This window comes from Kogia breviceps, chromosome 5, assembly GCF_026419965.1.
Source record: "Kogia breviceps isolate mKogBre1 chromosome 5, mKogBre1 haplotype 1, whole genome shotgun sequence".
In the NCBI taxonomy this organism is placed as follows: Eukaryota; Metazoa; Chordata; class Mammalia; order Artiodactyla; family Physeteridae; genus Kogia; species Kogia breviceps.
Window position 1 is genome coordinate 92,110,992 of NC_081314.1, and position 20,959 is coordinate 92,131,950.

The window sequence follows — 20,959 nt, forward strand, 5'->3', positions numbered from 1 at the left end:
CTGTTTTAGTAATAAACCTAGAAAAGCTGTCCTGCAAAATGAAGATGAATAAAGACCGCTGATCTGGGATGTTTCTTGTACAAAAGAAAAATAACTCAAGAGGACATCAATGAAATTTGAGAGGAACAAATCCCTAACCAAGTACAAGTGCAAGATGAGGTGGGTACCTAAAAAAGACAATGTCCCTTTAGTTTTCTAGTCCCTGGAGGACCACCTGCTTCCTGAGTACCTAGCAAACACCCAAAGGGATGCTGCAATGGGCCTTCCTTTAGATGTCTCTGCAAGAATCATTAACCGCTCAGAAGTTAAGTCCTGAGGAAACAAAATTCACATTCTGGCAGAGAAAGAAAATTTTGTGTTAGACACTGATCAATAACGTGAGGGTTAGAAGATGATTCTTTAAAAAGGGACTATGAGAGTTACCTTCTCAACAAACAGACTTAATAAAGCTCCCGCATCCATCAGAGAAAGGTAGTTAACAGTAGAGGAAGGAGTGTTCCCCATATTCCTGACATATCAAGGTCGGGGTGGAGTATTTAAAAACCTGAAACTGACGTATCCTTCAAGTTCCGAGCATCCCAGAGGCACCATGATCATCCTTGATCTAACTCTCTCCTCTCATGGAAACTCCTTTCTCCTTTTGCATCCATCCGAACCCACCCATTCTTCGAGGATCAGATTAGGATTCTATTTTCCACGATGAAAAGAAAATGTTTTTAATGGATGTACCCATAAGAATATGTTCTGGACCCTAGTTTGAACAATATTAACTTAAGAAACTGCAGTTTTAGTCTATGAAAATGTCTTTTTCATCACAAATTATCACTGTAAATGTGAAGCCTTATATTTCAAACTGATAAAAAATATTTTAAGTTATCATCAAAGTAAAAACACAATTTAAACATAAATTTGAACTCAGGTACTGCTAAGACAGTCCTCCAACTCCTTAGGCACCTCAAACACTGGTTACTGCATCTCTGCACTATATATAAACAGTATTACTTATGGTTAGCAATTAATATCATAATGTGTGACCAAGACACAAGTTTAAGGCTTTCTAGTATTTCTATCGTATCTCCAGCCCCTCCTGACTCCCATCGCCCCACAGGTGAGACACTCAATGGATGCAAGTTTTCAATGTCCATCACAGCCTTCCCCACTCCCTCCCAGCCACAGATGGAGGACCTTCACCTTCCTTGCTCAGCCTCAGAGATTTCCTGGGCAAATGCAGGCATCCCAGTAAGGAACTGCTTCTTACCCAGAGAGTGGGGGAAAGAAAGAGTTTGGCTGCTTAAATCCTAGAGATGGGCTGAGTCCTCATACCCCTCAAAGCTGCAGCTTCCCACAGGAAGCTCTGCCTTGGGTACCTTATCCTCCAACCCAAAGCCCTACCCTGATGGATAAAAGCATGATTGTCTTTTGAAGTGGACCTCAAAAAAATTTTTGAGATTCTCCTTTAGAATTGCCTCCCAGCTGGGATCTGGCCCTGCCATCTGGCTCTTGCCAGGTCTTTCATTCCTCAGGGACAGTGCCATCTCTGCATCCAAGACAAATGTCCGTCTCAGCAATTGTCTACCAGTACCAATTCTTTTTCTTTTTTAATTTTAATTTTTTTAACATCTTTATTGGAGTGTAACTGTTTTACAATAGTGTGTTAGTTTTTCCTTTACAACAAAGTGAATCAGTTATATATATACATATGTTCCCATATCTCTTCCCTCTTGCATCAACCTCTCTCCCACCCTCCCTATCCCACCCCTCTAGGTGGTCACAAACCACCTAGCTGATCTCCCTGTGCTATGCGGTTTCTTCCCACTAGCTATCTAATTTACATTTGGTAATGTATGTATGTCCATGCCACTCTCTCACTTCGTCACAGCTTACCCTTCCCCCTCCCCATATCCTCAAGTCCATGCTCTAGTAGGTCTGTTTTATTCCCGTCCTACCACTAATCTCTTCATGACATTGTTTTTTTCTTACAGTCCACATATATGTGTTAGCATATGGTATTTGTTTTTCTCCTTCTGACTTACTTCACTCTGTATGATAGACTCCAGGTCTATCCACCTCATTACAAATAACTCAGTTTCATTTCTTTTTATGGCTGAGTAATATTCCATTGTATATATGTGCCACATCTTCTCTATCCATTCATCTGTTGATGGACACTTAGGTTGCTTCCATGTCCTGGCTATCGTAAATAGAGCAGCAATGAACAGTTTGGTACATGACTCTTTTTGAATTATGGTTTACTCAGGGTATATGCCCAGTAGTGGGATTGCTGGGTCATAACATAGTTCTATTTTTAGTTTTTTAAGGAACCTCCATACTGTTCTCCATAGTGGATGTATCAATTTACATTCCCACCAGCAGTGCAAGAGGATTCCCTTTTCTCCACACCCTCTCCAGCATTTATGGTTTCTAGAGTTCTTGATGATGGTCAATCTGACCCGTGTGAGATGATATCTCATTGTAGTTTTGATTTGCATTTCTCTAATGATTAATGATGTTGAGCATTCTTTCATGTGTTTGTTGGCAATCTGTATATCTTCTTTGGAGAAATGTCTATTTAGGTCTTCTGCCCATTTTTGGATTGGGTTGTTTTTTTTTTGTTATTGAGCTGCATGAGTTGCTTATAAATTTTGGATATTAATCCTTTGACAGTTGACTCATTTGCAAATATTTTCGCCCATTCTGAGGGTTGTCTTTTGGTCTTGTTTATAGTATCCTTTGCTGTGCAAAAGCTTTGAAGTTTCATTAGGTCCCATTTGTTTATTTTTGTTTTTATTTCCATTTCTCTAGGAGATGGGTCAAAAAGGATCTTGCTGTGATTTATGTCATAGAGTGTTCTGCCTATGTTTTCCTCTAAGAGTTTGATAGTGCTGGCCTTACATTTAGGTCTTTAACCCATTTTGAGTTTATTTTTGTGTGTGGTGTTAGGGAGTGTTCTAATTTCATACTTTTACATGTAGCTGTCCAGTTTTCCCAGCACCACTTATTGAAGAGGCTGTCTTTTCTCCACTGTATATCCTTCCCTCCTTTATCAAAAATAAGGTGACCATATGTGTGTGGGTTTATCTCTGGGCATTCTATCTTGTTCCATTGATCTATATTTCTGTTTTTGTGGCAGTACCATACTGTCTTGATTACTGTAGCCTTGTAGTATAGTCTGAAGTCAGGGAGCATGATTCCTCCAGCTCCATTTTTCGTTCTCAAGATTGCTTTGGCTATTCGAGGTCTTTTGTGTTTCCATACAAATTGTGAAACTTTTTGTTCTAGTTCTGTAAAAAATGACATTGGTAATTTGATAGGGATCGCATTGAATCTGTAGATTGCTTTGGGTAGTAGAGTCATTTTCACAATGTTGATTCTTCCAATCCAAGAACATGGTATATTTCTCCACCTATTTGTATCATCTTTAATTTCTTTCATCAGTGTCTTATAGTTTTCTGCATACAAGTCTTTTGTCTCCTTAGGTAGGTTTATTCCTAGATATTTTATTCTTTTTGTTGCAATGGTAAATGGGAGTGTTTTCTTAATTTCACTTTCAGATTTTTCATCATTAGAGTATAAGAATGCCAGAGATTTCTGTGCATTAATTTTGTATCCTGCTACTTTACCAAATTCATTGATTAGCTCTAGTAGTTTTCTGGTAGCATCCTTAGGATTCTCTATGTATAGTGTCATGTCATCTGCAAACAGTGACAGCTTTACTTCTTCTTTTCCAATTTGGATTCCTTTTATTTCTTTTTCTTCTCTGATTGCTGTGGCTGAAACTTCCAAACCTATGTTGAATGAGAGTGGTGAGAGTGGGCAACCTTGTCTTGTTCCTGATTTAAGTGGAAATGGCTTCAGTTTTTCACCATTGAGAATGATACTGGCTGTGGGTTTGTCATATATGGCCTTTATTATGTTGAGGAAAGTTCCCTCTATGCCTACTTTCTGCAGGGTTTTTATCATAAATGGGTGCTGAATTTTGTCAAAAGCTTTCTCTGCATCTATTGAGATGATCATATGGTTTTATGCCTTCAATTTGTTAATATGGTGTATCATGTTGATTGCTTTGCATATACTGAAGAATCCTTGCATTCCTGGAATAAACCCCACTTGATCATGGTGTATGATCAACCCCACTTGATACTTTTAATGTGCTGTTGGATTCTGTTTGCTAGTACTTTGTTGAGGATTTTTGCATCTATGTTCATCAGTGATATTGACCTGTAGTTTTCTTTCTTTGTGACACCTTTGTCTGGTTTTGGTATCAGGGTGATGGTGGCCTCATAGAATGAGTTTGGGAGTGTTCCTCCCTCTGCTATCTTTTGGAAGAGTTTGAGAAGGATAGGTGTTAGCTCTTCTCTAAATGTTTGATAGAATTCGCCTGTGAAGCCATCTGGTCCTGGGCTTTTGTTTGTTGGAAGATTTTTAATCGCAGTTTCAATTTCAGTGCTTGTGATTGGTCTGTTCATATTTTCTATTTCTTCCTGGTTCAGTTTCGGCAGCTTGTGCATTTCTAAGAATTTGTCCATTTCTTCCAGGTTGTCCATTTTATTGGCATACAGTTGCTTGTAGTAATCTCTAATAATCTTTTGTATTTCTGCAGTGTCAGTTGTTACATCTCCTTTTTCATTTCTAATTCTATTGATTTGAGTCTTCTCCCTTTTATTCTTGATGAGTCTGGCTAATGGTTTATCAATTTTATTTATCTTCTCAAAGAACCAGCTTTTAGTTTTATTGATCTTTGCTATTGTTTCCTTCATTTCTTTTTCATTTATTTCTGCTCTGGTCTTTATGATTTCTTTCCTTCTGCTAAATTTGGGGGTTTTTTGTTCTTCTTTCTCTAATTGCTTTAAGTGCAAAGTTATGTTGTTTATTCGAGATGTTTCCTGTTTCTTAAGGTATGATTGTATTGCTATAAACTTCCCTGTTAGAACTGCTTTTGCTGCATCCCATAGGTTTTGGGTCGTTGTGTCTCCATTGTCATTTGTTTCTAGGTATTTTTTGATTTCCTCTTTGATTTCTTCAGTGATCACTTCGTTATTAAGTAGTGTATTGTTTAGCCTCCATGTGTTTGTACTTTTTACAGATCTTTTCCTGTAATTGATACCTAGTCTCATAGCGTTGTGGTCGGAAAAGATACTTGATACGATTTCAATATTCTTAAATTTGCCAAGGCTAGTTTTGTGACCCAATATATGATCGATCCTGGAGAATGTTCCATGAGCAATTGAGAAAAACGTGTATTCTGTTGTTTTAGGATGGAATGTCCTATAAATATCAATTAAGTCCATCTTGTGTAATGTATCATTTAAAGCTTGTGTTTCCTTATTTATTTTCATTTTGGATGATCTGTCTATTGGTGAAAATGGGGTGTTAAAGTCCCCTACTATGACTGTGTTACTGTCGATTTCCCCTTTTATGGCTGTTAGTATTTGCCTTATGTATTGAGGTGCTCCTATGTTGGGTGCATAAATATTTACAATTGTTATATCTTCTTCATGGATCGATCTCTTGATCATTATGTAGTGTCCTTCTTTGTCTCTTGTAATAGTTTTTATTTTAAAGTCTATTTTGTCTGATATGAGAATTGCTACTCCAGCTTTCTTCTGATTTCCATTTGCATGGAATATCTTTTTCCATCCCCTTACTTTCAGTCTGTATGTGTCCCTAGGTCTGAAGTGGGTCTCTTGTAGACAGCATATATATGGGTCTTGTTTTTGTATCCATTGAGCCACTCTGTGTCTTTTGGTGGGAGCATTTAATCCATTTACATTTAAGGTAATTATTGATATGTATGTTCCTATTACCATTTTCTTAATTGTTTCGGGTTGTTCTTGTAGGTCTTTTCCTTCTCTTGTGTTTCTTGCCTAGAGAAGTTCCTTTAGCATTTGTTGTAGAGCTGGTTTGGTGGTGCTGAACTCTCTCAGCTTTTGCTTGTCTGTAAAGGTTTTAATTTCTCCATCAAATCTGAATGAGATCCTTGCTGGGTAGAGTAATCTTGGTTGTAGGTTTTTTTCCTTCATCACTTTAAATATGTCCTGCCACTCCCTTCTGGCTTGTAGAGTTTCTGCTGAAAGATCAGATGTTAACCTTATGGGGATTCCCTTGTGTGTTATTTGTTGTTTTTCCCTTGCTGCTTTTAGTATGTTTTCTTTGTATTTAATTTTTGACAGTTTGATTATTATATGTCTTGGCGTGTTTCTCTTTGGGTTTATCCTGTATGGGACTCTCTGTGCTTCCTGGACTTGATTGACTATTTCCTTTCCTATATTAGGGAAGTTTTCAACTATAATCTCTTCAAATACTTTCTCAGTCCCTTTCTTTTTCTCTTCTTCTTCTGGGACCCCTATAATTCGAATGTTGGTGCGTTTAATGTTGTCCCAGAGGTCTCTGAGACTGTCCTCAGTTCTTTTCATTCTTTTTCCTTTCTTCTGCTCTGCAGTATTTATTTCCACTATTTTATCTTCCAGGTCACTTATCCGTCCTTCTGTCTCAGTTATTCTGCTATTGATCCCATCTAGAGTATTTTTCATTTCATTTATTGTGTTGCTCATCATTGCTTGCTTCCTCTTTATTTCTTCTAGGTCCTTGTTAACTGTTTCTTGCAATTTGTCTATTCTATCTCCAAGATTTTGAATCATCTTTACTATCATTATTCTGAATTCTTTTTCAGGTAGACTGCCTATTTCCTCTTCATTTGTTAGGTCTGGTGTGTTTTTATCTTGCTCCTTCATCTGCTGTGTGTTTTTCTGTCTTCTCATTTTGCTTATCTTACTGTGTTGGGGTCTCCTTTTTACAGGCTGCAGGTTCGTAGTTCCCATTGTTTTTGGTGGCTGTCCCCAGTGGCTAAGATTGGTTCAGTGGGTGGAGTAGGTTTCCTGGTTGGGGGGACTAGTGCCTCTGTTCTGGTGGATGAGGCTGGATCTTGTCTTTCTGGTGGGCAGGTCCACGTCTGGTGGTGTGTTTGGGGATTTTGGTAGCCTTATTATGATTTTAGGCAACCTCTCTGCTAATGGATGGGGCTGTAGACCTGTCTAATTCTTTGTTGGGGATAGGGTGTCCAGCACTGTTCGTTGCTGGTCCTTGAGTGAAGCTGGGTCTTGGCGTTGAGATGGAGATCTCTGGGAGATTTTCGCCATTTGCTATTGCGTGGAGCTGGGAGGTCTCTTGTGGACCAGTGTCCTGAGGTTGGTTCTCCCACCTCAGAGACACAGCCCTGGTGCCTGGCTGGAGCGCCAAGAGCCTTTAATCCATATGGCTCAAAATAAAAGGGAGAAAAAATAGAAAGGAAAGAAAAGGAAGGAAGGAAGGAAGGGAGGAGGGAGGGAGAGAAGGAAGGAAGAAAGGAAGGGAAGAAGGAAGGAAAGAAGAAATAAAGGAAGGAAGAAAGCAAGAAAGGAAGGAAGGAGGAGAGGAAGAAAGGGAGGAAGGAAGAGAGGAAGGAAGGGAGGAAAGAAGGGAGGAAGGAAGGAAGAAATGAGGGAAGGAGGGAAGAAAGGAAGAAAGAAAGGGAGAAGACAAAATAAAGTAGGTTAAAGTATAGTTATTAAAATAAAAAATAATTATTAAGAAGAAAAATTTCTATTAAAAAAAAACAAAAACAGGTCGGTCTAACCCTAGGACAAATGGAGAAAGCAAAGCTATACAGACAAAATCTCACACAGCAGCACACACATACACACTCACAAAAAGAAAAAAGGGGAAAATAATAGTATATCTTGCTCCCAAAGTCCACCTCCTCAACTTGGGATGATTTGTTGTCTATTCAGGTTTTCCACAGATTCAGGGAACTTCAAGTTGATTGTGGAGCATTAATCCGCTGCTTCTGAGGCTGCTGGGAGAGACCTCCCCCTCTCCTCTTTGTTCGCACAGCTCCTGGGGTTCAGATTTGGACTTGGCCCTGCCTCTGCGTGTAGGTTGTCCGAGGGCATCTGCCCTTCACTCAGACAGGACAGGGTTAAAGGAGCAGCTGATTCGGGGGCTCTGGCACAGGCCAGGGGGAGGGAGGGGCATGGATGTGGGGAGAGCCCGCGGCGGCAGAGGCTGGCATGACGCTGCACCGGCCTGAGGCGCGCCGCACGTTCTCCCGAAGAATCTGTCCCTGGATCCCGGGACCCTGGCAGTGGTGGGCTGCACGGGCCCCCAGAAGGGGCGGTGTGGAGAGTGACCTGTGCTCGCACACAGTCCTCTTGGTGGCGGCAGCAGCAACCCTAGCGTCCCACACCCGTCTCTACTGTCCGTGCCGACAGCCGTGGCTCGCGCCCGTTTCTGGAGCTCCTTTACGTGGTGCTCTTAATCCCCTCTCCTCGCACCTGAGGAAGCAAAGAGGCAAGAAAAAGTCTCTTGTCTCTTCGGCAGCTCCAGACTTCAACCGGACTCCCTCCTGGCCAGCCGTGGCACACTAACCCCTTCAGGCTGTTTTCACTCTGCCAACTCCAGACCTTTCCCTGGGATCCCACAGAAGCCCGAGCCTCAGCTCCCGGCCCCCGCCTGCCCTGGACGGGGAGCAGACAAGCCTCTCGGGCTGGTGAATGCCGGTCGGCACCGATCCTCTGTGCGGGAATCTCTCCACTTTGCCCTCCGCACCCTGTGGCTGCGCTCTCCTCCACGGCTCCGAAGCTTGCCCCCTCTGCCACCTGCAGTCTCCACCCGCAAAGGGGCTTCTAGTGTGTGGGAACCTTTCCTCCTTCACGGCTCCCTCCCACTGGTGCAGGTCCCGTCCTTATTCTTTGTCTCTGTTTATTCTTTTTTCTTTTGCCCTACCCAGGTACGTGGGGAGTTTCTTGCCTTTTGGGAGGTCTGAGGTCTTCTGCCAGCGTTTGGTGGGTGTTCTATAGAAGTTCCACGTATAGATGTATTTCTGATGTCTCTGTGAGGAGAATGGAGATCTCCACATCTTACTCTTCCACCATCTTGAAGCTCCTCCAGGAGTGAATCTACCACTACCAATTCTGACCTCAAAAGCAACACCAGTCTGGTTTGAGCTATATCTCACCATGCCCCCTTGGAAGACTGAAACCATGATGACCTCTAGACTTGGTTCCTTCTATTCCTGACTAACTTTATCACATGTTGATTTGCTACGTTGAAATTCCAGCAAACCTTGGTCAATTCCCTCAAGTTAAATATTTTTGAATTGAGGAGACAAGGAAGTAGGTGGATCCTAAGAACATTACCATGTTATTTATTAATGGGGAAAAAAAACCTTAATGGCCCCTAAAATAGGGAGAAAATCAAAAGCTATAGCATATCATATGAGTGAATATTAAACCATTTAAAATCTTATTTCAAGTTATGTTTATAGCATTAAAAATACATTAATATAATGTTAAGTAAATTTTAAAAACCACACATACAATGAGTGCAGTCTTATATATACACCCACCTATACACATGGATTACACATAGATGTTCAAGCCAAAATCTGGGGAATCATCACTGATCTCCTCTAGCACTATATCCTCTATCTTCTACCATCTCTATCACTTCTCTATTCCCTCCTTCCTCATTTTATCCATCAACAAATCTTATCAATATTGTCCTTAATCCATAGTCTCAATCTGATCATTTCTTGATATTTCCACTGTTACCCCTCATTACAAGCCAATATCTTCTCTTCCCTTGTCTATATGCTTATTCTGTAACAAGAACAATGGAATAAAAGAAATCACACCAGTGATTTTTAATTCACCTTTCTCAAACTAGTTTGTATTTTCCAGATTTTATACAATGTGTTTGGGTTACCTTAACAATGAAGAAAAAATCAGTGTAAAATATTAGCATACAATCTGCAGCAATACTTCATTTTTAAGTTGATTAAACTATCTTTTTTCCTAAGCTCTTGCCCAATTTTTGATCCAGATATTAACTCTTCCGAAAAAGGTTACTTTAAAGAACTTCTTCATCAGACTGAATATGTAAATATTTGAAGACTTCAACATTTTTTCCAAATCTTCTAAATGACTCAGGCAAAAATGACAATTAGGCAAATTTACCCATTCCATACTTTATGCCTCTGAAAAACTGCAAAATCAAACATAACACCTTCCCTAATATGAATAAAGTGAACAGAGTGGTTACAAAAAAAGTCTCCAGATGTTTGCTGAATATGGCTTAGATAATATATTTAGTATGCTCATTTTTAAATGTATTTATTAGATTATTTCATTACTTGGAGTGATTCTGCTTATTGTACAGAAAAAAATTAAAATCCTAACAGGTAGTTTTAGGTACCTCATTCATTAACTAGGTATTAAGTGCCTACCATGTATCAGATTTTGGTTTAACAGGAACTAGTGTTGCTCACTATTATTACTGTTCTCTCCTTTCAGAAACAAAGCAGTGCTGTTCTTCCTCATTCCCATGACATTAGGTGTGGCTATGTCCCTTGCTTTGATCAATGAAATAGGAGAGAAAGTGACATGTCAGTTCCAAGCTGAACCATCAAGAGCTGGAGCATGATTCACTGTTTCCATCCCCTGCTAAGATAACTCACTTGCATCCAAGTCTGTAGAGGCTTCCTTAGCCTACCTCCCTCATTGAGGACAATAGGGAGCAGGGTCTTTGCCAATCCAAGATTGTCTTAATCCACTGAGATTTGGGAGTTGTGTGTTGCTATGAAGGTGTTCATCTTCATTAAGTGCCTACTATAAAGCAGGCTTTAAGCTAGGCCCTGGAAAATATGTGGTCAAAGATACCTTTTCCTGTCTTCACATAGCTTACAGTCCAAAGGGGAAAACACACATATGAATAAATGCTATATGGTGTGATGCATGCCTTAATAGAGGATTGATTGACAGATTGGTAAAGGAGCATGGAGAGGGGCTAACCCAGTGAGACTGGTAGTCTGGGGAAGTTATCATAGAAAGAAATGACAATGGAGTTAAGTTCTATTGAAGAAAGGGAATCTGATGGGTATTATCCAATGGTAGCATAAAGCCACCTCCACACCTAAAATTTTGTGGTTTTAAAAATATAAACAAAATCTCAAGCCCAGCTGAGGTCAGACTACTGGTACATCCAGCAAACATCCTGTCTCTGACAGAATTAATAACAAAAATTGTGTAGGAAAAAAGCAACAGTTATTTTCTATAACTATGTATTTCTCTCTCATAGTTCTCTAAATCCTTTCCCATCTCCACCACCATGTAAGATATGCTCTCTGGGGTCCAAGTCTACACTTATCTTAAGTGTGATTTAAATTGGACAGCAATCCTCCAACCATTTAGGATATTTTAGATAAGGATACAAAGGGAAATCCATAAGTAAGATGTTAGAATAACAAGAAACGAAAGCCAGTTAGTGGGGAAGACTTTGGTTATAAAGTAGTGCATACAAAATAGGAAACAGAGCTAAGCTAGTGCAGTTAGCCATCCAAAAAGCAAGGCAGAGCAGATGCTGTTAAATGGAAGTCAGAAGCTAAGCACTAAGCCCAAACTCTGCATTTTCAATATTTGCTCTAACTGTACAGAATTGAGGGTTTATGTCAAAAAGGATACTTAAAAGTTTAATTTTGGGGCTTCTCTGGTGGCGCAGTGGTTGAGAGTCCACCTGCAGATGCAGGGGACACAGGTTCATGCCCCAGCCTGGGAAGATCCCACATGCCGTGGAGCGGCTGGGCCCGTGAGCCATGGCCGCTGAGCCTGCGTGTCTGGAGCCTGCGCTCCACAACGGGAGAGGCCACAGCAGTGAGAAGTTTAATTTTTGACTCAGTAGCATAGGACATTAATGTCATTTTAGATGATAAAATGTATTAATGTATTTCAACTGGTTTGCAGTTGCAAATGCTACTTAATCACCCGAACAAAATATTACCAAATACCGTTCCCTCTTCCAACAAAACTACATAGTATCAAACTACTATAGGGTATCCTTACTACCCTACAGGGTGGCAACACTTGGTCCCTCTCTCCTCCTCACATACACTTTTTTTTTTTAATCAAAAAATTTAATTATTGGGAATTCCCTGGGGGTCCAGTAGTTAGGACTCCATGCTTCCACTACAGGGGGCACAGGTTCTATCCCTGGTCAGGGAACTAAGATCCCGCATGCCTCGCAGCTCAGCCAAAACCCGCCACCACGAAAAAATGTAATTATTGATGCAGTTTAGTTGGCCAAACAAAATACAACACCAAAATATTCCACAGTAGTACTAGCTGAAAGATCAGCTTTACAGTCTCTAGGGAAGAGACAAGCAGGACATTTGCAAATAATAAACCACATCTGAGAAACAGCCATGCAACATTTCTCCACCACACATATTGCAGAAGAAAGCTACAGATAATCTGGATGGAAGAACATTCCAGAGAATATTTTAAGACATTCATGTTTGATACCTCGGTTTTTCAGTTCAAACTTACTGGGTCTGTTAAGGATGTGTAAAAAGTTGTACACTTAAAGATTTATCATCAAGTATAAACATGTAATTCACTCATTTTCCTGAAGCTGAGTTTACAGGTCATAGCTGAGTACATACGTATGTATACTTGTGTCAATTTGAGATCTCTTAATCCCATAAATCAATTCAACTCAAAAGGTGGAGAATCACACAGGTGGTCTTTCTGACCCTAGGAGTGACAATAATGGTTCATGATACCTCTCTCTCCTTCCCCAGTTCCAGGGTGTTCTTTTCATTGCGGGTGAGATCACACGAGTGGAGGCCCAGAGGTGGGAAAAGCATAGGGAAATGTAGAACAGGAAGCAGTAATGTACTCTGAATGAGGATGAGAGTGAAGGCAAGGAGAATAGAGGCAGGAGGGCAGAGGATACAATGGGAGAGACTGGGTTTAATTTTCCAGCAGTGAGGGAGACAGCAACGGATGAAGCCCAGCAGACAATGTATTAGAGACTGCAGCTGAAGTTAGGAAAAGAAAGCAGAGGAAGAACTAGGGCTGCGGGAGGTGAAAGGGCACACTGCAAGAGATGTTGTCAAAGTGACACACAAGAGGGAGGGTGGCCGGAGAGAGGTCTGTGTTAACATGTGTAAGAAAGGTGAGGAGAAATGTCTATTTAGGTCTTCTGCCCATTTTTGGATTGGGTTGTTTGTTTTTTTGATATTGAGCTGCATGAGCTGCTTGTAAATTGTGGAGATTAATCCTTTGTCAGTTGCTTCATTTGCAAATATTTTCTCCCATTCTGAGGGTTGTCTTATGGTTTCCTTTGCTGTGCAAAAGCTTTTAAGTTTCATTAGGTCCCATTTCTTTATTTTTGTTTTTATTTCCATTTCTCTAGGAGGTGGGTCAAAAAGAATCTTGCTGTTGGCAACAAACACATGAAAGAATGCTCAACATCATTAATCATTAGAGAAATGCAAATCAAAACTACAATGAGATATTATCTCACACAGGTCAGAATGGCCATCATCAAACAATCTAGAAACAATAAATGCTGGAGAGGGTGTGGAGAAAAGGGAACCCTCTTGTACTGCTGGTGGGAATGTAAATTGATACAGCCACTATGGAGAACAGTGTGGAGGTTCCTTAGAAAACTAAAAACAGAACTACCATATGACCCAGCAATCCCACTACTGGGCATATACCCTGAGAAAACCATAATTCAAAAAGAGTCATGTACCAAAATGTTCATTGCTGCTCTATTTACAATAGCCAGGACATGGAAGCAACCTAAGTGTCCATCAACAGATGAATGGATAAATAAGATGTGGCATATATATACAATGGAATATTACTCAGCTATAAAAAGAAACGAAATTGAGTTAGTTGTAGTGAGGTAGATGGACCTAGAGTCTGTCCTACAGAGTGAAGTAAGTCAGAAAGAGAAAAACAAATACTGTATACTAACACATATATATGGAATCTAAAAAAAAGGTCATGAAGAACCTAGGGGTAAGACGGGAATGGAAACAGAGACCTACTAGAGCATGGACTTGAGGATATGGGGAGGGGGAAGGGTAGGCTGTGACAAAGTGAGAGAGTGGCATGGACATATATACACTACCAAACGTAGAATAGATAGCTAGTGGGAAGCAACCGCATAGCACAGGGAGATCAGCTAGGTGGTTTGTGACCACCTAGAGGGGTGGGATAGGGAGGGTAGGAGGGAGGGAGATGCAAGAGGGAAGAGATATGGGAACATGTATATATGTATAAATGACTCACTTTGTTATAAAGCAGAAACTAACACACCATTGTAAAGCAATTATACTCCAATAAAGATGTTTTAAAAAATTAAAAAACTAAAGAAAAAAAAAAGAAAGGTGAAGAATTCTCCGAGGTTTCTAGCCTGGTTCCTTGATCTCCGCCGGTGTGTTTCTTTTTGCTTTCCTGTAGATTTTATGTAAACAAAAAAGAAGTCTCAGGGAAATTATAAAATCACTGCATTATGTTATCGTGGAAGCAAAACAGCCCCAAGGGCACTAATGGCTCCATATACTGCACGCACACACACAGAAACAGAACTGGTGTGGAGAAGGGAAGAAGGCATCTGGTGCCCATCTGAAAGAAGAGACAACACCAGGTCGTCTAAACAGGAAAGAAGTTAATGTGTGTTGAAACATTTGTGTTTACTTTCCAATCCATAAATTTAATCCCTCCCGAGCTCTCTTGTTATTTTATCACCTGAAATGTATATCATCTCATTGTCGATTAGAAAATGCCAGGAGTCATTTAGAGATCTCTGGAAGGTACCACGGAAAGTGGTACAGTCACAGTACATTCTCCCTTAAGAAGAAAATTACTGGAAAAACTAATCTCAGGGATCATGTTTGAAAGTTTCTTGGTAGAATCTTCTTCTTTGGCACAATGCTGGTATATGTTTTAAAATATAATTCTCCTGCTCCATTTGTACCAAGTAACACCACAGTGAAGCTAATCCCATCCAAACTGTAAGTCACAAATGGTGACTTCAGAGCACTGTGATGGCCAGAGTTGTAGGGATCTTGGTTTCAAGACAATGAAGACACACCCAGGGAGCAAAGTTTTAAAAAATGAACAAATTAAAATGAAGTATTTACTGTGTTGTGTTGTGTGTGTTGCATTAGAAGTAGGAGTCTTAAAGTCTGGCCTATATATATAAATGCAGTTTTCCAGATAATTTATACCAAGAGTTTGGAGAATTCTTAAATTATACAACATTTTACTTGTCATTTTACATCACCGTGCGCAAACACTTCTCAGGATCATCCAATATAGCAGGAATTAATCGAAGGGGGAGTGCAAGAGCAAGTGATAGGAAAGTGGAAATCTTTTCATATTGCTGGGGAAAGGGGATGGATGTAGATTACAGAAGTAAATTCAGAAAAAGAATCTTAAAAAAAAATCAGGAGGGTTTAGGTGAAAATTTCCACTTTATGAAAAAGTTTGAGTCTCTATCGTTCTTATGAGGGGACTTAGAGCTGAGGTGCTGGCTCTGGGAGCATATTTTGTCACAGACAGTGGTTGATGCCTGGTGTTTCAAGCTCTCCCAGCACACTGGTGGTCCACAGGCTGGCCTCTTTCAGCACTGATGTTTACCGTATGGCAATGTTTTAAAGCACGTACTGATGACACGTAATTGAATTCAGACACCAGCTTAGAGCAGTCTGTCAGAAGCAGTGCCATTGGGGAGGTGGAGGGGAGGGGGGGAATTTTGTGGTAACCAGTGGTGCCTGAGGGAAGAAGCTTTTAGAGGACTGAATAGGAAAAACTAAGAAATCGATTTCAGCCCCAAACTCCAAGCTTAAGAACAGAGAACAATGGACACAAAAACCTCCCTCTTTTCCCACTAATCCCAACATGAAAACATGATGAAGGGGGAGGGGGACTACTTAGAAGCTTCAGGAACAACCACTTCCTTCCTTCTCCAGCAATATTCTCATTTCAGAAATCCAAAAGCAGCCTGTTTTCCCCACCCTCCGTTATCCAAACACCATCCTCAGTTAAACAAACCCTCAGTCCTCTCAACTCCGCCTTTGCAAATATACCCTCCTTTTTCACAAATATTTCCTTTCATCACTAAATCCTCAGCCTCCTGCTTCTCTGCACACAAGCCACACCTCTCCACACAACCCCACACCCACTGGCAAACACTTTCCCAGATCCTCTCTTCATCAGATATCCCCTCCTACGCACAGGTTTTGTTTGGTTTTTTTTAATTTATTTATTTTACTTATTTATTTTGGCTGCTTTGGTTCTTTGTTGCTGTGTGCAGCTTTCTCTAGTTGCAGACAGTGGGGGCTACTCTTTGTTCTGGTGTGTGGGCTTCTCGTTGCAGTGACTTCTGTTGTTGCGGAGCACAGGCTCTAAGCGCGTGGGCTTCAGTAGTTGTGGCACGTGGACTCTAGAGCGCAGGCTCAGTAGTTGTGGTGCACAGGCTTAGTTGCTCTGCGGCATGTGGGATCTTCCCAGACCAGGGCTCAAACCCATGTCCCCTGCATTGGCAGGTGAATTCTTAACCACTGCACCACCAGAGAAGCCCCCATGCATAGGTTTTGCAAGCATCCCTAAATCTGGACCTTCCCACTGTCTCAACATCCATCCCCACAGAACTTCATCTCCCATTCATGCAACCTGGCCTCCTAAACTCCGTTCCTTTAAACTCTTCCTCCACACTCAAAATTTTACGTCTCAGCGCAGGGAAGAAAAAAACAAAACCAAAAAACCAAACTTCTGTTAGTGGACACTGAGCCCTTAATGGTTTTTTGCAAATAAACAGAGCACCAAATGGATTCTCATTCCTCATTCCTTGCGCCATGTTCTCTGTCATTTAAAGATCAGCCTTTATGAACAAAATAATTATTATCTACTAGATACATGTACATACATTGATAATCTCCAAGGAGGGCATTTTTATCTCTCAGAAAGACCCAAGAATAAGGAGGATGTTTTGTTCTTGCAGACTGAGCCTGTTACAACAATAAATTTTACTGTATGCAGACAGACACACATTCACAGACAGAGACAGACATACACTGCCCACATGCCCATAGCAGTCTAAAAGGCACAAAGACTTTGTGACTGCCAGAGGAGGCTCTTCAGAACCCAGGCAAGTTGAGGCATCCTCAGAATTTGCCAGGTGTCAGGGTGATGCATGGCAGGCTGGGGAGAAAGGGAGGACCACTGGAATGCCAATATGATCTCAGGACACTGATTACACAGTTTCTTTCTTGGTTTTCTTGTTTTCCCTTTTGAATTTTTACTTTATTATGTTCTGAAAACTAAAAGAAGAGGTAAGGGAGATAATTAAGGAAAGAACAAAAGTATCAGATGATGCCACAGGGAGGAAGGGAGCACAGAAGGGACTGGGGCGTGATGGGGAATAGGAGGAGGAAATGAGAGATGGAAGAAGTGATGACAAAAAGTAAAAGAAAAAGAAAAAAGTTTCAGCCTCTTCCTATCACAATAAATCAGTCTACCCCATGATATCATTCCTTTCTGTCATCTCCAGCCCACTGAAGTCTAAGCTGTGTCAAAAGAAGTCCAGATGGTATCCAATGCTTCCTAAAGGTAATCACAATCAAAAGCAAAAACCATATTCAAATGAGGATCTTTATCTCCTGTGACAGAGGTTCCTTTTAAATAAGTCTAGATTGTTTTATATTAGGAATTCTTAAGAATCTTAGAGGACTCTTGTAAAGAGGGTAAAACATCAATTATAGGGTGTTTAAACAATTTTGTGCTAGTCCCTTGAATAAGACTTGTCTGCCTGAACTTTACACATACTTTAGACTACCCAAGGAATTTGGCTGCATGCTTCCTGTGATAACTCTTTTCAGCCTGTGAGGAAGGTAGGGGAAGAAGGACAGAAAACAGGAAAAACCTCAAAAAGCATTTGGGTCATTCAAATTCCCTTTCCACTTGCAAAAGTCCTGACTTTTATCTAAATATTCAAGATGTGACTTTTACCAATTGGACTCACATTTGTGTTTATATCATTATTAAAACAGCTTTTCAATTCTGCAGCCTGTGGAACAAAAACCACACTCACAGAAAGAGAGACAAAATAAAAAGACAGAGGACTATGTACCAGATGAATGAATAAGATAACTCCCACACACAAAAGAATAAATGAGGTGGAGATAGGCAACCTTCCAGAAAAAGAATTCAGAATAATGATAGTGAAGATGATTCAGGACCTTGGAAAAAGAATGGAGGCAAAGATCAAGAAGATGCAAGAAATGTTTAACAGGGCTTCCCTGGTGGTGCAGTGGTTGAGAATCCGCCTGCCGATGCAGGGGACATGGGTTCGTGCCCTGGTCCGGGAAGATCCCACATGCCACAGAGCAGCTAGGCCCGTGAGCCATGGCCACTGAGCCTGTGCGTCCAGAGCCTGTGCTCCAGAACGGGAGAGGCCACAACAGTAAGAGGCCCACGTACCACACAAAAAAAACCCAAAAACAACAACAACAAAAAGAAACGTTTAACACAGACCTAAAAGAATTAAAGAACAAACACCTAGAAGAACAAACAGAGATTAACAATACAATAACTGAAATGAAAAATAGACTAGAAGGAATCAATAACAGAATAACTAGGGCAGAACAATGGATAACTGACTAGGAAGACAGAATGGTGGAATTCACAGCTGTGGAAAAGAATAAGAAAAAAGAATGAAAAGAAATGAAGACAGCCTAAAAGGCCTCTGGGACAACATTAAATGCAACAGCATTCACATTATAGGGGTCCCAGAAGGAGAAGAGAGAAAGAAAGGACCTGAGAAAATATTTGAAGAGATTATAATTGAAAACTTCCCTAACATGGGAAAGGAAATTGCCACCCAAGCCCAGAAAGGGCAGGGAGTCCCAGGCAGGATAAACCCAAGGAGAAACACACTGAGACACATAGTAATAAATTGGCAAAAATCAAAGACGAAGAAAAATTATTAAAAGCAACAAGGGAAAAATGACAAATAACAGACAAGGGAACTCCCATAAGGTTAACAGCTGATTTCTCAACAGAAACTCTACAAGCCAGAAGGAAGTGGCACGATATATTTAAAGTGATGAAGAGGAAGAACCTATAACCAAGACTACTCTACCTGGCAAGGATCTCATTCAGACTTGATGGAAAAATCAAAAGATTTACAGACAAGCAAAAGCTAAGAGAATTCAGCACCACCAAACCAGCTTTACAACAAATGCTAAAGGAACTTCTCTAAATGGGAAACACAAGAGAAGAAAAGGACTTACAAAAACAAACCCCCCAAAATTAAGAAAATGGTAATAGGAACATACATAATGATAATTACCTTAAATGTAAATGGATTACATGCTTCAACCAAAAGACACAGGCTCTCTGAAAGGATACAAAAACAAGACCAATCTATATGCTGTCTAAAAGAGACCCACTTCAGACCTAAGGACACACACAGACTAAAAGGGAGGGGATGGAAAAAGATATTCTGTGCAAATGGAAAATTTTAAAAAGCTGGAGTAGCAATATTCATATCAAATAAAACACACTTTAAAATAAAGAATGTTACAAGAGACAAGGGAGGACACTGCATAATGATCAAGGGATCAATCCAAGAAGAAGATATAACAATTATAAATATTTATGCACCCAACATAGGATCACCTCAATACATAAGGCAAACGCTAACAACTATAGAGGAGGAAATCAACAGTAACACAATAACAGTGGGAGACCTTAACACGTCACTAACACCAATGGACAGATCATACAGACATAAAATGAATAAGGAAACACAAGCTTTAAATGACACAATAGACAAGATAGATTTAATTGATATTTATAGAACATTCCATCCGAAGACAGCAGATTACACTTTCTTCTCAAGTGCACATGGAACATTCTCCAGGATAGATCACATCTTGGGTCACAAATCAAGCCTCAGTAAATTTAAGAAAACTGAAATCATCTCAAGCATCTTTTCCAACCACAACCCTATGAGATTAGAAATCCATTACAGGGAAAAAACGTAAAAAACAGAAACACATGGAGGCTAAACAATACCTTACTAAATAACCAAGAGATCTCTAAAGAAATCAAACAATAAATAAAAAAATACCTAGACACAAATGAAAACAAAAACACGACAATCCAAAACCTATGGGATGCAGCAAAAGCAGTTCTAAGAGGGAAGTATATAGCAGTACAATCCTACCTCAAGAAACAAGAAAAATCTCAAATAAACAATGTAACCTTACACCTACAGCAACTAGAAAAAGAACAAAAAAAATCCAAAGTTAGTCGAAGGAAAGAAATCATAAAGATCAGAGCAGAAATAAATGAAACAAAAACAAAGAAAACAATAGCAAAGATCAATAAAACAAAGAGCTGGTTCTTTGAGAAGATAAACAAAATTGATAAACCTTTAGCCAGACTCATCAAGAAAAAGAGGGAGAGTACTCAAATCAATAAAATTAGAAATGAAAAAGGAGAAGTTACAATGGACACTGAAGAAATACAAAGCATCATAAGAGACTACTACAAGCAACTCTATGCCAATAAAATGGACAACCACGAAGAAATGGACAAATTCTTAGAAAGGTATAACTTCCAAGACTGAACCAGGAAGAAATAGAAAATATGAACAGACCAATCACAAGGAATGAATTTGAAACTGTGAGTAAAAATCTTCCAACAAACAGAGGTCCAGGACCAAATGGCTTCACAGGTGAATTCTATCAAACATTTAGACAGGAGCTAACACCCATCCTTCTCAAACTCTTCAAAAAAACTGCAGAGGAAGGAACACTTCCAAACTCATTCTATGAGGCCACTATGACCATCACTATCTCCCTGATACCAAAACCAGACAAAAATACTACAAAAAAAGAAAATTACAGACCAATATCACTGATGAATATAGATGAAAAAATTCTCATCAAAATACTAGCAAACAGGGCTTCCCTAGTGGCGCAGTGGTTGAGAGTCTGCCTGCCGATGCAGGGGACATGGGTTCATGCCCCAGTCCGGGAGGATCACACATGCTGCGGAGTGGCTAGGTCCATGAGCCATGGCTGCTGAGCCTGCGCGTCCAGAGCCTGTGCTCCACAATGGGA

General features: G+C 40.2%; 1 protein-coding gene across 43 annotated transcripts in view; it reads right to left on the reverse strand.

The window, feature by feature from the left end:
* PHLDB2 (pleckstrin homology like domain family B member 2) overlaps positions 1–20,959 on the reverse strand; it is a 135,824-nt gene that overhangs the window by 102,856 nt on the left and 12,009 nt on the right. The window lies entirely within an intron of this gene.